Source organism: Bombus huntii, chromosome 11 (assembly GCF_024542735.1).
Source record: "Bombus huntii isolate Logan2020A chromosome 11, iyBomHunt1.1, whole genome shotgun sequence".
In the NCBI taxonomy this organism is placed as follows: domain Eukaryota; kingdom Metazoa; phylum Arthropoda; class Insecta; order Hymenoptera; family Apidae; genus Bombus; species Bombus huntii.
In genome coordinates, this window is record NC_066248.1 from 11,132,147 (window position 1) to 11,146,861 (window position 14,715).

The window sequence follows — 14,715 nt, forward strand, 5'->3', positions numbered from 1 at the left end:
TACATACTCGTAGTCTAATGCCTTTTCAAAGTTGTTAAATATAATTTTCTACATCGCAAACATAGAAGGATTGTGTCTTGAAAGATATCTCATTGATTCGTATCAATAATGTTAATATATCACTACGACACAATTGGGATACTAGTCAATAAATAATATCTTCATTTTTCCAAAGTATTTCGAGGTTATAAAAGAAATATCTGTGCGTTCAGATACCGTGTCTTATGTAATCCTTCTTCATTCGTTTTTTAAGTATTACTAAATAACTTCGTTTCATGTATCATGATCTACAATCGTTAATTTATAGTCAGTTACTGTGATGTTCTTCCTCATAGCGGGAAATCGCAATGGTGCACGCACGATACTCTGCATTCTCCACTACAGTTACGAAGAGAAACCCCCGTCGCTTTGAAGTCGCTCGTCGGCCCCCCATTTTCTCCCTACGGTGCGATTGTTAGTGGAATTCTTTACAACCCTCCTGTTTGTAAATCTTCGCGCGAGGGTCGTCCCGCTCTTCCCAATCTTTCTCGTTCCTTAACAAACGGAACACAACTGTGTATGGTTGATCACGAAACGTTTCGTTTTATTTTTAATACGATCAAAGCAAATACGAGGCGCGGTAACAAAATATTTGATTCATATGTAATTGTTTCTTCTTGAATGTTATCGGACAGAGAATAATATATGAGAATATATATGGATTATATATTTCGTAGATTTTCTTTCGTAAATATGTTCAATATAAAAGATTTTAATGTTGTTTGTAAATATTTTATTTATTCGTAATATTGAGATATATTGTCGAAACCAAAATGTATCTTCCAGTTGGATTGTAATGCTAGAATACGCGAATCTCTCCTTTCTCGACGATTTTGTCGCATTCCTGGCTCCTTTCTTCCGTTCTATGGTTCTTATGTTCAATCTTGAGCAAACTTTCAGCCCTGCTCACCCCTATTCGACCCCCCTCATCGTTGTCGACCTTCCGTCTGGCCTGTTATCGAACGACACGAACTTCTCGGTGAACTTTATAAGCGGGGTCATTCTGGATAACAAATTTCCATGGTTTCCGCCATGCCTCTCTTCTCTTTATTCTCCCCTCCCGCTCGCCACTCTTTTGTTCCGTCCGCCTTCCCACTCCCGAGATCCTTATAATTCTATTTTCGGTTAGGCTGTAATCGAGCAAAAAAATTGCGAACTTCGTCCTCGTGTTTAAGAGAGTCATTCCTATTCAACTTTTTCATTCTCAAACGGGCCTTTCTTATCTTCGCTTCATTTTTCCTGTCAGCGGTCCTTAAACGTTTCTTTTTAATAATTGTCTCGTTGTCTAAGGAAGCATCACAAGTATTGAGAAACATAAATTTACAATTAATTCTTTGGCTGCGTAATAAAATGTCAAACGATTTAGGAAATATGTATCTCTCTATTCTCAAGATTTGCTGCATTTCTGAAGGTGGAAAGGAGTACCTACAAGAAATAAGCACTTCCAACTTTTCATTTGAGATAAATGTAAATAATTTCGCTATGTGCGATAGCGTTTGAAGTGAGAAAGGTATGGTATTATATTTAACAGCTGGTTCAAGCTTGCTACTGTGAAATGCTTAAGATACAGATCCAAACAAGTGACGTAAATCTCAACTAAAGTCAACCCTGCTCGAATCCACGACGATAATAAAATTTTCATCACCGTTCGACAGCAAATCGTAGGATTTTAATTTTCCGATATCACCCCACCCGCTGGAATATCCTGCTCGATCGTTCCGTCAATTATAATCGAATTGAAAAGTCCTGAAGCCTTTCGAAGGGACCGAAAGCGAGCCACGATTCTTCAAGGTAGCTCCGCTGTGCTCTGGCATCGAGCCGATTACCACGTCAGTTCCTCGCAGATTTAGTTTCCACAGGCTTAATTACATATCGGTAAGCCGATCGCCGGCTAACGATGTTTACCGGCACTCAGCGAACTTTGAAACTGCAAGCTCGGCCGACCGGAAGTCGAGGATCGCGGTCGTGCGAGCAGCATCGGGGAAATATGCTCTTTAACCGGTAACAGTTTCGATTCACGAGCACGAGACTCCCTTTCCTGTTTCTATCGTGTCGACCACCCCCGTTTATTTTCTAACTCGCTATTCCGTTTATTCTCCATCCGCCTTTCATATTTCTCGTTCTTGCCATGAATCTTTCGCTTCCGCCGCGTGATGTCGCCGTGAAAGCCCATCAAATGTGATTTAAAACGTTGTTAACCTATGGCACGCTGTTCAAGTGGACGTCGTCGTTTCAGATCTTTCCCCCGTCCTTTTTCTACCCTTGTCCGATACACAGACGTAGGTCTTTCGTTCGATTTACGTCGATTAGATTCGATTCGATGCGTTTCCTCTGCAACGCAGGCCGTTCGATCAAAGGGTGTCATTTCTCTCTCCTATCGTTTATCCTCGAGAGTCAAAGGAGAACAAGAAACAGGGAAAACAGACGATATAGCCGCTATACCAGAGTTCGCGTGGAGTCGATGTTTAATATTTAAACGCCCTAGAATGGTATCCTACATATTTAGATTTCTAGCTCCTTTTTCTCGGCAAGCCAAACTGGCATTTTACCTTTAGCACTATTTTTCCTCTTTCTCGCTCTTTCCTTCTTTTCCATTCTCTTTTCTCTCATGATACCGTTTGTGGTTCGTAATGAAATTGCTAGGTAGAAAGTCTCCCTTCTTCACTTTTACACGTCTACCTTTCCCTTTTCTTTCCCTCTTGCCTGGTCTCTTTCTCTTTCTGTCCCTCTTTTTCACCCTTTTCTATCTTCCTCCTCGCTCAGGTTTGTCATGTCTGTTTATTTTTGCGTCATAGTCACGGCGGAGAACCTGCCTTAATGTTGTTCCTCTTTTGTTCTTTTAGAATCTGACGAAAGTAGCGTTACTTTCGTAATATCCTTTCGCAAAAACCATGTTTTCGGCGGGAACGCGGTTCCTTTAATTTGCATTGCCGAGAAACCGCTAAACCCTCGATTAGCCTTCCGCCAGACGCGACTTCGTGCTCTTTGAAGTGCCCGCGAACGTTCGAAATGACGAAAGTAATGACGTTGCTTTTAACCAGCTACCACTTAGAGATCTCTCCAAGGTATCTCGTTTAAGAATTTAAAAATAACGAATCTTTTTACGTCTAATTTTCTCAATCCTTTCGCTTCTCTGAAAAATCCACGTCAAAGTATATATCTTCCTCTTGCAGGTATTTTTTTTATTCGATTTTCTGCAAACAAGAGTCGTGCCAGGATATTAGGAATTCACAATTTCATATCAATTTTACCTGTATGGACGCGTCTGTCTCCAGTAGTTCATCGAATACAACAGAATGTATATATTTTGTTGTTTGTACTACGACGTCCGTGCTAATCGACTGTTAGAATATGTATACTGATCGAAGAGTCGAAGATATATGTATTGATGGAAAGCTAAAATATGTATATTCCGCTCAGATTTTCCCAGCTCTCAAATTTGTTCAGGGTACACGTTAATTGGTTGTTGTCAAAAATTACTTTTCCAATCAATAGCATCCTGTATGTCACAGCCACCTTTCCATGCGTCCTTGACACGTTTTCTCCTGGTAAGGGTGGGATAATATCCGAATTGACGTAAGACGTTCGATCTTCCGAAAAGGTTGCGGTACCTCTTCAGATCAAAAACCTCGTCAACTTGTATCGTCATAATATAATTTCAAAATATTCTTCGGAGATACCGAGTTTACAACAGGCCCCTAAAGTATAATAACCACTAAAAATTCTGAATGCAATTGTTCATACTCCCCTGATAAGCTCTAAAATTTCAACTCGAAAGTATCAACTCAGGATTACCAACGAACATCTCACGTGGTTCCTTAAGTGTTCCGCGCCATTCGCAAAAGACGATAGACGCCGAATTTTTTCGTTATCGTGTAATATTGTATTATTCAAATCTACAATAGTGATTTGTAGTGCTATTTGTTCGTTCCTGAAAATCTACGACTTAGGAATCTGAGATGTTAACATACCGATTTGTAATCTACCTTATGACGTATATTGTAGAATGTAACACAAAATAATCCTAATGGAGATAAAAATCTACAATTAACAGTGTTATAGAAGAGCATTGATGACATTCGACCCCTGATGAAGTTAACAACAATGTTAGCGAAACGTTCAGGATCTTTTTCTCTGGAACACGGCCTACACCTGGAAGGCCCAAACAGCGTTGAACGCAGCAATGTTATCTATAATAGTGCTAATTGTAAACAGTATTGGCTGTAACAATCCAAATCACGAGAGCCTGAAGACTTTACGATTAAAATTATTCTATGCAGAGAAATTTAAAGGTCGTCTTGTGTCATTGGCTTTAGGATTTTCTACTATGATTTCTCGTCGTTTTCCGCTCCATGATGAATAACGTCGAATTACGAGCAACTAGGAGTCCTCCTTGGTAAACGATGGTTGAAGGTGACACAATGTTCGATATGGAGCGGATGAGAAGATTAGAAGCGGGAGGACAGGGAAGAAGCTTTGTGATAGTTCGAGATCTTGTATACTTCACGCAGATTGTCGTGCATGGATTAAGGAATTACATAGGTATATAGAATTATATATATCTCTATACCTAAATACCTATATTAACTACCTATAAATCTATACATCAATATATAACTATATATCTGTATACCTATACATGTACATAACTATATCTACTTGCGTATCTATATATCTACGTATATATGTATCCATATATCTATACATATATTTATACCTACAAACCTATATATCTATACCTATTGTATATATTACAATAGTACTTCAGTACTTTAGTACTTCATGTAGTAAAGGAATATACTCACGATTATGCGGAACTTGCTATATATCATGACAAAATAGTTCAGGGACGAACGTCGTTTTTAATTATAAGATCCGGAGCAATGGACACTGATTGTGTTTAAGGTTTGTGGATTGATCAATGGCGATTTTCAGAAGAATAATCGTTCTCTCGTTTATTGTATTAATAGTAAATAATAGTAAATTGTAATAATAGTAAAAACAGTATAGAAGATGCGGGTATTAAGCGTGGAATAATGAAAAGAGGAAGATAATGTTCTCGGCAATGATAGAATTTATTTATGAATTGCGAATTGTTTATAAAAGACGTGAACGTTTTTTGTGGTGTAGTAACGTAGTAATTTATCTAGTAGTATATCTGCGTAATAACTTATCTAGTAAAGTAGTAACGTGAGCCGAGCATAAGAATACGTGACATTATGAAAAAATATACTTACCAATACGTGACTTCAACAAAGAACGTAGTAGGTACTTAATACATAAACATAGTGACGCATAGTGCTATAAAAACGCACATTAATACGTAGAATACAAGATCGATGACTTTCACCACTCATAAATTAATACATCGTTACGTCGTGTTTACACCTACTAGTTCCTCGCTTTACTTCATGGATCAATATTCCTTACTTCGTATCATCATGAATTACCACGTTAATCTTGCCGATCTTTTTCCCATCTCTTTTATCTTTACAAAATTCTTTAGATTCTATGCGATGCGGTTCGTTACCGAGATGTGTTCGATATTTCTCGTGGCAGTGAAAGAGAGAAAAACGAGTCGCGAGCTTCGTGACAACATAACGCTGTGTTTGCTTTACATAATTACAGGCCGATTCTGAAACATGTAAATGCAACGAGTCGTTATCGCGTCGCGATGAATGCAGCGCTTGGAAGGTTACAGGAGTACGCTTGCACAACGTTTTACATACGTACACGAGCAACGCTGATTCGACTCGCGCAGTTGAATTCGAAACGCTATTTAATATTTAACAGTCTATTATGAATCAATCGGATAGCAGAGATCGTCCATGTAATCCCGTATTCTATCCGGCAGATATACAGCGTGATACGCACGTTGATTAGAGCCGATTACGTCGTTCCCCGGCGGTACTTCGAATTTCTATCGGCATTCCTTCGTGGATTCCTTTCGTCCCTCGATTCCAAGCTGCAAAATCGGCCCACAAATACCGAATCGATTTACCCCACTGTATTTAATCTCTTATCCAATCAGGAAAGTGATTTACGTACCACAGTATTATTCATTATAATGTATTGTTTATTTCTTTCTTTTTCTCCTCTTTTTTTACTGATGATGGATGGAATGTAATTACGTTATCCGTTAGGTGGAAACAGAAAAATATTTGGATAACGTAGAAAACGTTTAATAAATGTTTCAACGGCGATTATCAAATTTATCCGTTACGCTGTCCCCGATAGGAATCCATTAATCAGAAATCAATTCCAACCGCGTCCGTTAGCTTGTTTGTGGCGTCTGTTTGTTGTAAGCCAATCATTCTACAAATTGTCCTCGAGTGCTGAATGGTTTCGGTATAATTGACCAGAAGTCTCTCAATTTTCATTCGATACAATCCCCACCGAATATCGATCACGTAAACCTAATCTAACCAAAGTTTCCCAATGATACTGGAACTGTCAACTTCTACTGTCAGAAATTTTGCGAGCACTGTAAGTAATTCTACGAAGCTTCTCTAAAAAAATAGCTATGGATTATCTGATTTATCTACTCTGGTAGTCTTTGTAGCCTTCATGTTAAAAAAGAATTAAATTCCGAGTAAATACACGCGAAACATCAAACTCTCCGAGCTATCTGCGCAATGCTTGTGAAAATATAATTGGCAAACGCGAAGCATCCTATGGCAGAGCTGTTGTGCCGCTGGTAAAAGCGAAAACCCATCGATGACAGACGCATAAAGGATTACACGACGAGAATAATTAAGTCGTACAGTCAACATAGATACGTTCGAAACGTTAGACGTGATTGATCCATGCATTCGATCAATCGTAAATATAGCTGAGATTCGTAGCTGGACGTGAGTCACTATATACAATGTGGAAAGCGTGCCACCATGCTCGTTTCATTCGGCTTTTAGTTCCCCTGGAAGGTCTTGCCGCGTCCGCGCCGGCGACAGGTACGATAATTCCGACAACGACACGTTTCCTCACGCTTGTCGACCGGCGAGCCGCGAGCGAATTCTGCGTTTCGCATTCGGAATTCGCTTTCTCGGTCGACCTGAATTTTCCCACGGATAGGTTTACCAGGAATCTGGGTCTCCGGCCGATAAACTCGTTATTCGCGGTCGACGTGTCTCGTCCTCGGTGAATATCGATCGCATTACCATTAGAGAAGGACCGAGACTGGTTAGCGGTAATTCGGTGACCCGCTCGAACCCGATCCGTTCCGGTACACGCGGAACTATCGCGTTAAACGTCTCGACGATGATATTTCAACGATGTTTTAGTGATATTTGAACAGTATTTGCAACATATTTGGATAATATTTTGGTGATATTCTGATACTGCTTCCTTCGGATCGATGAAAGGAAAATAAACATAGCCATTATTGTTTATTTTATTTATCTATTTACGTGTTTATTAATCAAGGAAGACGAAATACTGTCTCTCAAATGACTAGATTGCGAATTTCTTTTAGTATTTGTAAAAAGTTTTGAGCTGCGGAAGTGCATAGAATGTATACAGTATGCGATAATTTATAAAATATTCACAGTAGAATTGTGATAATTTTATGATAGTTATAATTTTTAATAGGTAAAGCAAATCTACATTTAGTTCCATTTTTTTAGCAGCATTCATAAAAATATAACTTTGAACGAAAAACCTGCACACCACAAATTACTACTCTCTCCTACACTTTCGATATGTGGATAATATTTTTGACGATATTTCAACGATATAATAAGATAGGATTATTTAAGTCACATAAACTTCAACTTCAATCTTGGGCTTTGCACTGAATAATCAAATTCATTTTTGCGTATTATAAGACACCTTTGTTTGTTAAACTGTTTATTAACCGGGGTAGAAGTAATTAATCATTTAGATTATACTATCGTTCACTTATCACCATATATCACGTTCCAAAAATAGTCTATGTCATGTATGGACCAGTGACCAGTTTAGTATGGTTTTTTTTAGTATGATGGAACATTATCCCACATTCCGTTTTAGCTTCGTTCCCTCTACACATTTATGTACACCACTGTTGATTTTGATGAATTTGTTATGATAAAGCAAAACACTTCACAAAGGTCGTATTGACGATATTCTATCTGTCGAAGCGGAACGTTAAATTATCGATTAATTGATGCAAATTAATTATTGAGCGACTTTTCGATCAGTGCGAATCGTGTACTGCATGGTTTCTGAATTGTAATATTTACAATATGATCGAAATATTGTTTCGGTGATTGATTAATATTTTAAAAATCGAGAAATATAATACATATTGAAGGTACAATTTATTATACAATGGAAAATTTTTGCCTCATTGGAAAGACAACTTAGTTCATCACTCTCAACAATCTCACAAAGTGAGGACTAATAATATCGAGTTGGAACGCCGAATTAATGATTAATTGATGCAAATTAATTATTGAACATTTTGCGCTCGGTGTTGATCGTGTATTACACAATTCTCCAATTGTGATGCCTATATTCTCGTGATATTCTCATTATTATGTTGTTAATGACTGATTAACATTTCAACGATTATAAGTTTATCAAGAAGATATAATTTATAATAATACTCACATATTAAACAAATTTTACGTTGAAAGCATAATCTACAATAATATTAGCGTATTCAGAAAATGTATGCATCATTGAAAAAACAATTTGACTTACCAGTTACGTGCTCTTAACTTATCTGTTTCTGTCAATAAGGTACCGGTATTTACTTCCTATTAGAATAAAGAATCCCTCGTGTGTCATCCAGTTGGGCAGAGTCACTGCCTATTTTCAAGGCTTACTTTCTAAGTTTCAATTGGTCTTCTTACTTGCATTGCTTTCGTTACATTTGTATTCGACTAAGAAAATAGCACAATTTTTCCATTTGTTTAACGTTGCCTGTCATACGAATTAATTGTCGTTTCTTGGCTTGTCAATCGTATAACTGGTTCCTATTTTGTATTTTGAACTAATTTACAATTTCCTTCTTTTGTTAAAATCTCCTTCTTAAGTTAAGTTTGATTTTAGTAGAAATAGAAGCGGAAATGAGAGAATGAAAGGTGTACAAAATACTATTAAAGATATTTAACTTTTTTCTCGAAATTGTTATTGGCATATTACCGTTAAATGATATCGTTTAATTTTCAGGACAGCCGTGAAAACCTCAACCGTGACTATGAATTCACCGTTGAATTTCTCGTTCATTCTTTATTTCTTTATTCACGTTCGAACGTTACAAATAACGCGAACAATTAAACCCGATACGTTTATATCCTTTTTTTTTGTATGGTTCGTACGTGCAAACGCATGGAAAATAACGGGGGAATTTTTCACGGAACAGATGAAACCGAATTGAAAAGGCAAGGCTCGCTCGCGTTTTAGCGCAAATTGCAACGCAATTGCATTCAATGGCGTGGGAGTTAATTTTAACGAATCCCTGTTTTTAACGCGATGTTCAAATTCCGCGTCGCTATTAATTAAAGCGGATATTTTTAATTCCGGTTGCTTGCTTCTGACAGAAGCCGCCGGCATACCAGTCGCGATTACATTTAAAAATCCGTCTTTTTTCTTTATGTCTTTCTTTCTTTTCGAAAGTCGTTTGATTTACATTAAAACGGTATGAAATCGAGAACGTTCTATTATGCATAATTTTGTGCTACGTGGAACGCATCGTTCAACGCAATGTCCATTGATTAATAATTTCGCATATGTTTAAATGCAAATCCTTGTGATCTTGGTGTATCAACGCATTTGGTACAAAACAATTTTCGCTGGAGATTAGAATTATTAAATTAATGCGGCATTCAATGTTAAAAACACCTTACTTTACTACTATACACGTCTATGTTTTATCGTTTAGTTAACCTTGAATGAATACTCTAAATATTCATTTATGTGATACTTTGATTCAATATGTCATGTACGTTGTATAAAAGTTGGTATGGTACTATCATGGTTATAGTGATAAAATTTGAATCTTGTAATACCAAATGTTATAAACTTATTTAAATAGTCGATTATCTGTTGTATTAATAAATCGTGATATTTAGTGAGCCTACGTTTAGAACTAATTATATGTTCAAGGTACCTATTTATGCTATATGTATTCTAATTTTTTACTAAATATGTATCTGCAATAAATTTCTTTTAACTTGTACTTGTATGTTTGACTAATAATGTTTCACGAAGTTTCGTATAACACACATAATATATTCGTAAAATTTCCTAGTATGTTTAGTGTTCAAACATTTTCATATCTCTCAATATTTTTTTATATTTCCTGGAACAGTTTTTCGCTTGTGTTTACCTACTCGCGTATAATTTGCTTAATTCGTCATCCTATTTGTGGCTGTCCTGTCCACGCGTTTGTGAAACAAGGTTCGAGTCTAGGAGTTTAGGCACCCTGCGTCGAATCTACCTGCAAATGGTCGAGTCATTCGAAGTACAAAAGAAGGGGTCGTTTATAATGTAGCATTCAGTTGAATGGCAAACTTGTGACCGCTAATTTAAAATCTGCTTTCACCCCACAATACGGTTAAAAACAAGGCAGTTAAACTCACTTATCGCAGAAAAATAAAATGACTACAGCGTAAAACAGCTGACGCTTGTTCTAAAATATCATAATACAATTTTAGATTTTTAACACAGTTAATTCAACATCTCTATGTATAGTTTCAGGAAAAATTGCAAAATTTCAGCTTTCAAAGATAACATAGAATTTTTTAGCTTATACCAAATGTAAATATCGCTTTGTAAATTTCACGGATAGAATTCACTGCTATTTTCCATAAAACAGTCTTCTGCGTTTATTATTATAGAGAATTTATTATATATTTCCAATTCATGACAATGTATCGCGGCAGAGAATATTATATTTTATAACTTAATTTAGCAGGAAACTAAAAGGATGATACCTTTAAGATTTGAAATACGAGATTAAATATAAATTCTCCATCTTTCAACATTATTGTGATCTTCAGCTCGCAATATGCTTATTATCCCTCGTAAAGTATGATTTTGTAAGATAAATTTATTTTTGTAATACATTAAAAGCCATTGAAATAACGCGAAAATATTACGTAAACGCAATATTACTACGATTTACATACTGTTTTGTTAAAGTAAAACAAGTTAAAGTAAGCACTAAACGTATTATAATAATAGATAATCTGCAAAAGTACATTACATAAGTCATAAATTCAAATAAAATTTGCGTAATTTGAAAATAGTAGTTTATTAGCGTTGCAACTACGTCGATTCTCTCAAATTTTGTAAAATCTTTTGTATTTAGATAGAACCACAAGTATGTAGCGGCTAAACCCTTGGTATTTCTTTTTCTAACCACAACGTTAAAAAGCAGATTTCAACCATGTAAATTAGATAAAAAAAATTATGAACGAAATGTTGCTTTTATTCAAAGTTGATTCTTAACTTTCATCTGTCCCTCATTTTTGCAACTTTTAATGTGTCCTCGTGTATCTAATTGACACAATGATATGTCGATGAAATGAAAAAGCAAGCAATTAATGTTGCTCTTTATCGTTTGCATGTATTCGCATTAGTTTTACTTCGAACGTATCGGACTTCATTCGCACGTATTTGACTTTGCATAGCTTCAACCTTCTTACCATTCTTAGCTGTGCGTCGCAATGAAGAAAAGAATGAAGTAAAGATATAGCGACCTTCTTCTCTTCTTCATATTTACACCACATTTTGATAGTCGAAGCTATGTAAAACTATACATAGCAGTTACAAAACTGCATTTTGAATAAGTTGTACAACGAATAGATAATTGTCGTGCAACAATTATAAAGTAATGAACTACCTGTCAATGGACTTGATAAGAATTATGTGTATTACATTGACATAGTGTCCTTTCTGTAACAAACGTTAACACATCTTTCTGTCGCGTATTTTGTCATTGACAATAGCAAAAAAGTATATATATATTTTTTATTATTATATATATATTGTACGTTGAAAAAATAAAAATTACAAAGTCTTAAATCAATTTTTCTACAAATGGCAGAATAATATCATGTATTACGCGAAAAATGTGTCAAATTGACACATGGTACGGATGAGAGTTAATGAGTTAAACATATCTATGCAAAGATACAACTTTTCGTTCCCCACGCATTACCGTTTTTAACAGGAAGAGCGGAATGAAGGCGCGCCAATCAGTTCCGGCCAGGAATCGATAATCCTGGTCCATTGAACCGGCGTTTAACCCGTTCGTGTGGATCGCGTTACTAATAATCCTTTTCAAGAACTAATACATAGGCCGTGACGCGGATGCCGCTTCCAAATTAACAAGATCATCCTTGTTCGGCCATAAATCCGTGAACAGCCGTTGCACGATAGAGCCAGGGAGGCAGCAGAGGCTAGATGGTCGGAGCGTGTGTCGTGCGTGTGTCCTCTCCTAGTACGTACAGTATATAGTATCGTACACGCTCTGCAAGCTCTAAGTAATTACGTTAGCCGGCGAATTAATTAACCGGCAGGCGACGGTTATCGATGCCCGCTCGAAGGCGCTGAACAGCCGAGGGCAACTATCGATCGATACTCGCCGATCGGAAGGAGGACACGCCGGAAGCGTCTTCGATAAACCCGAAGGATTATCGATCCGGGATCCTTCGTTGTCATCGACCGTCCGCGCATCGTCCTTTACTATCTGCCTAATTATCGATGGTAATTATGTCCTTCGATGATCGACACCTTTTGATCGATCTACCAGATGACCGGCCGTGTTAATATTAATACATTGTTGATAATAGACATTGAATCTAGTTTGGTATGATCGATCAATGTAACAGCAGTCTGGAGTGTTCAGTTGTTAGTCCGTTTTGTTACTAATTCAAGCGACAATGATGATTAGAGAAGACCTTTGAATTTCCAGGTAATCGTTCACGTACTAATTACACTCGAAAAATAGTGCTTCCTACGCAAACAGAGCGTGGGAGATTATCTCTTGCCACAGAGAGCGAAAGCGGGATTGGTAACAATGCTAGAATCTACCGTTTTCTGTCAGCTGTTGCGCTTAAACGTCGGCTAATTTCTCTAGCTTTAAACGATTATCTAACTTCCTGCTCTAGTCTTCCAGTTAAGTTATCTCGAATGCTATCACGTTCGACAATCTCGTGGCTCCTTTCAACCAGTTCCGGTAACGAAAATATTCAACTATCAATCTCGATTCTCGTGTTTCAAACACTGTCGACGTCTCCACCGATTACAAACGGGGAAATTGGTTTCGAATATCGATAAAATGAAATTCAGAGAAACTGTGATTCAGGTGAGGTTTCGTGATCTATCGACTGTTGGAAGTGGCACAGTCTCTATCTCGAATCTGGAAGACGGAGTTCCCAGAGTGTAACGGTGAAGGCTGCATCCGGTTTGAAAGCAAAAGGTCCTCCCTCTGTATCCTCGGGGCAAAGAAAATAAGGATGGTCCGCTGCAACACTGAGGAAAGTACCGACTGGATGCGAAGCCGAGGCATCGATCCTTGCCATCCCCGTTTTAGAGATAAGACCATCTTCCATCGTCTTCCCCAAGAATTGCATTCGCGGGAGCGTATTACTTCTTGCATTTACGATCGTGGACCATCCCTACGCGATATCAGTCGGAAAGTTCATCTTACCGTGAAACATTGAGATCACTGACTCGAAATTTGATCACAATCGTGTATTTGCTTCAACAGATCGCCCTACTAATTCTGGTTTATTTAACTCTCCGGGACGTTCTGTTTTTTTCTATATCGATCATGTAATTAATATCTGATTGACATAATCACATAGTGGATTTTTATATAGTATACGTGCATATATTTAATCAAGGTGATTTATAATGAGCAACTAACTTTATTCAGAATCTGTTATTTTCCTTTAAAATATAATTTATGCATCGAAAAATTGTATAGGTGGAGTGGAGGATGTCTGTATTCTCTTAAATGTTAAATTTATGTTTCCAGGAATTTTTGTATCAGTTTGTTGTTTAATAGCTAAATCACGCGAATACTTCAAATAACTAATAATAAAGTTTCCATATTCTTATTATAAATCTGAATATTCAATACATGTGATTTATAGCGACTTTTTCTTTCGTAATATATTCAGTAATTCACGATGGAAAAAAAATTCAATGAACGATACTGATTCATCAAATTTGCTGATGATAGATATAATCTCGCGAAAATATTATTCAATTTAATATGCAAATAGAAGATCGAAATATCCGCAGTATACTAATGACAATGGTATTAGAGATTCGACGAAACGGTTGGTGTCGACACGAGAACTCGATTATTCGTCTTTGAATTTTGCCTCGTAGCAAGTTCATCGACTATTGGAATCTCTTTGAAAGATGCCTCCCGTCGAGACAAATACGATTGAAAACGCTATTCCGTTTGATCGATTTTATCTGCTATTATCGGCTAGACACAATCTGACAGTACGTTGCAGAATTTCTAGTTACAACCATGACCAACTTCGCTCGTTGTCCTTAAAGTAGAGGATCGTTCAGAATGATTGACTGATTGCGATGGTTTCAACGTAGAATTTACGACGCATCTAGTTGCTGCTGCTCGAAATAAAGTAGACGAGCAGGCCGAACGAAATATTCCGTTTTACCGTTGACAAGTTTCCAATTTGATTTCGAACGTACCTACCACCACGT

The 14,715-nt window shown here is 37.0% G+C and overlaps 1 protein-coding gene across 6 annotated transcripts in view; it reads left to right on the forward strand.

The window, feature by feature from the left end:
* Positions 1–14,715, forward strand: part of LOC126871100 (mucin-5AC-like) — a 329,637-nt gene that overhangs the window by 252,170 nt on the left and 62,752 nt on the right. The window lies entirely within an intron of this gene.